The 3,082-nt window shown below is 33.5% G+C and overlaps 1 long non-coding RNA gene across 1 annotated transcript; it reads left to right on the top strand.

The window, feature by feature from the left end:
* Positions 1–42: 42 nt before the first annotated feature.
* Positions 43–2,430, top strand: LOC132042241 (uncharacterized). Its single transcript, XR_009411395.1, has 3 exons — positions 43–261; positions 953–1,092; positions 2,163–2,430. It is a non-coding gene; the product is annotated as an uncharacterized LOC132042241 (long non-coding RNA).
* The last annotated feature ends 652 nt before the right edge of the window (positions 2,431–3,082 follow it).

The raw sequence follows: 3,082 nt of genomic DNA, 5'->3' as shown, positions 1-3,082 counted from the left end.
TATAAAATATTTTCTTGCTACCTGGCTTTATTTGTCTTGCTGATTCAACATGCTTCCATTCATTGTTTTTTCATATAAATACATCCAGGATTCTTAATGAACCTTGCAAGTCGGACTACAAAACTTTGTGAGAGATTTTGTGCCAAGTGCACTACTTTGGCATTCTTGATGAATGGTGAACCTGAAATAGTCAAGAATTTTCTTATGTAAACCTTACACCTCCAATTATGGTAGAAGCAGATTGACTAGTTCAAGTTAGGGGTAATATAAATAATCTTTTTCTCCTATATACCTCTCTTTCTTTCATTTATTAATATCATTAAGGACAAAAGAAAAAGGATGAGGGATAAGAAGAAGAATTTGTCTTGCTATTACTTCTTCATTTGCTCAAAATTACCCAAATCTTTTTGGTAATAGAGGGGTTTCTACTTCTTTTATCATGTTGACTTGCTGATATTTGTTTATGTTCACACTGTAGTTTTTAGTTAGGATTGTTCTTTTTTCCTCCTTTTTCAAGTCACTCTTTCTTTCCACTTTTATCAATTTGCCTCACAAGAATATAAATACAAACCCATATATATTTATAGGTTTTTCATTTATTGATTCTTTGAAAGATGAAATATTTTGGCTTTGTCCTTTTTTTTTTTCCTTTTTCAAAGTCACCCAATTTTTTTTTCTTTTTCACTTGCATCAATTTTCCTCGCAAGAGTATAAATACAACCCCATATATTATTTTATAGTTATTTTTGGGGAGTTGAGAGGCATAGGAAAAACAAAGAGACTTTTTCTATAGAACTCATAAGATTATATAGTGGAAAATGCAGATAGTCATTGAAACACGTGAATTAAGATCATCTCTTTCTATTGATTCTTCCTCAAGTGTTAATTCCATTTCCCCTCCTTTAAAAAAAAATCCATTGGTTTAAGTTGAATAATAGTTTTCTTGTTTTAGGTAGTACAATATGGAGTCCACCGATCTCATCATCTTGCAAAAGTTTTGGCGAGCCTCTATCAGAATGTTGATTGATTGCTTCATTAACAAAGTCTTGGCGACCCTCTATCAGATGTTGACTGATTGCTTCATCAACTCATGTAAGTGGCTCAAATAAAGGACTATGTTTTGTTGCTATTAGGCAATAGCTATATGAAAGACTAGCACCCTCCGTAATTTTGTTGTGTACTGTTCATGGCTTAACTGTCAAGTGAAAATAATTATGTTGCGGTTGAAAATGTCGATTAGTTATTTTCTACTAGTGTAATTTCTGCACTCATGTATCAAGTACATACATACTTAACAACAGGTATAGTGGGTGGTTAGTGCTTCATTCACATGTATTGCAATGTCACTGCGGTTCTCATCAAGCGTATGCTGATATGAGAATATCATTTCCTGCAATTAGATACTTTTCTTCTCTTATTTACCAACGGGAGTTAAAAGATACTGCTATCTTTCCTTAAAATTCTGTAATAATATTTTTTCACGTTGTGATTTATTATCTTCAAGATGGTGCGTTGTGAATTAATATTGATATTTAGATGCTAAAATAAAAAGAATCAAGTCAAAACAAAAAAAGTTAAATCCTAGTGATTTAAATGCATCAGTTGGTTTAGTTTTGAAAACCTTCTACCATATACCGCCTGAAAGGATGTCGAAAGAAGATGCCATAGTTTATCTCTGCCAATGTTTATTTTAAACTTTAACTTTGTTACTTAGGTCTGTCACTTGGATCTTGGGGTGTAATACTGATAAATAATCAGCATCTGTTTACCTCCTATTTAAGCGGATTGCCTTTTTCTTTTGTGCTCTTCCCATGGAGTCCATTTAACTATCTTTGAAATTCATTACTTCCTGGTCATGGATGAACTAATTCTCATTTCCTGATTGTTAATCTCTATTAGGTTTCTTATTTTCAAGCTCGGTTATTTCCTATTTTCTTTTACTATGCTAGTTTCTTATAAACTAAACTTGGTTATGTTGCATTCCCTTCTCAAAAAAAAAAAAACTTGGTTATGCTGCATTATTACTAATATTAAAAACTAAGCTTGGTTATGTAGCATCTTCAGAACATGATGTTTAGTTTATGCAAAAATGATGGTTTCTCAATTAGTTCATCTTATAGTTAACCTATGTAGTGTTTCCTAAGAATGTTCTTTATTTACAGGTTCTAAAGACTTGAATATACAAGTGAAGATGCATATTTGAAGACTTCATACAAGTTAACAAGTTGATTATCCTTTTGGTAGAACTGCAGGCAAGATGTTACCTTATTCTCCAACGATGTTATTTTTTGCTATGGAAGTTGATTATTTTTCTAAGGGGTTGTGTAAACATCACAGTGACTTATACAATGTTGCCATCGATGCGTTAATTCATTTTTTGTAATTGATGATATATATAAAATTTGAATGTCATTGATAATTTTGTTGATATTTGATTATAATTCGTAAAATATTTTAGTACTGTAATATAGACCGGAAGAATTAAATATTTTGCTAGGAACCACAATTTAATCGTCAATATCAATTCCATATTAGGCATTAAGTGACCAGTTATGATTTTGAATCATGACCAGATTATTGGTCCTTAAAGGCTTTTAGGACGAAAAACATGGTTGGTAAAGATCTTTATTCACTGAAATAGCGACCAACCACCCTATTTTGGAATCGGAAATGCGGCCCCTAAAAGTGTTTCAAGGACCAGAAAATTGCTAGTCGCTGCCAAGCTTTAGGGACCAGTACAAAAATCTCATCCTTATTGACTTTTAGCGGCGGAGTCTATTACGACGTGTGGTGACCAGTTTTTTCCGGCCGCGATTGACTTTTAAGGACCAGAAACAGACCTTTAGGGACCAGAAATCCTGTCGCTAATGACTGTTTTTCCTGTAGTGCTGACAGCATTATTGAATATACCAATGTTGCCATCAATCATGTCTGACAACAGGTTTCTACGTACTTTAGACTTAGATGTTTTCCCCGCCTTACGGAAGGTGGAGAATGGGTAGGTATGTTTTCCCCGCCTTACGGAAGGTGGAGAATGGGTAGGTAGGCTTGGACTATCTCTTTCAGAGATTTGGACGCCGAG

Source organism: Lycium ferocissimum, unplaced genomic scaffold, assembly GCF_029784015.1.
Source record: "Lycium ferocissimum isolate CSIRO_LF1 unplaced genomic scaffold, AGI_CSIRO_Lferr_CH_V1 ctg14250, whole genome shotgun sequence".
In the NCBI taxonomy this organism is placed as follows: domain Eukaryota; kingdom Viridiplantae; phylum Streptophyta; class Magnoliopsida; order Solanales; family Solanaceae; genus Lycium; species Lycium ferocissimum.
This window is presented reverse-complemented; position numbering and strand designations above follow the sequence as displayed.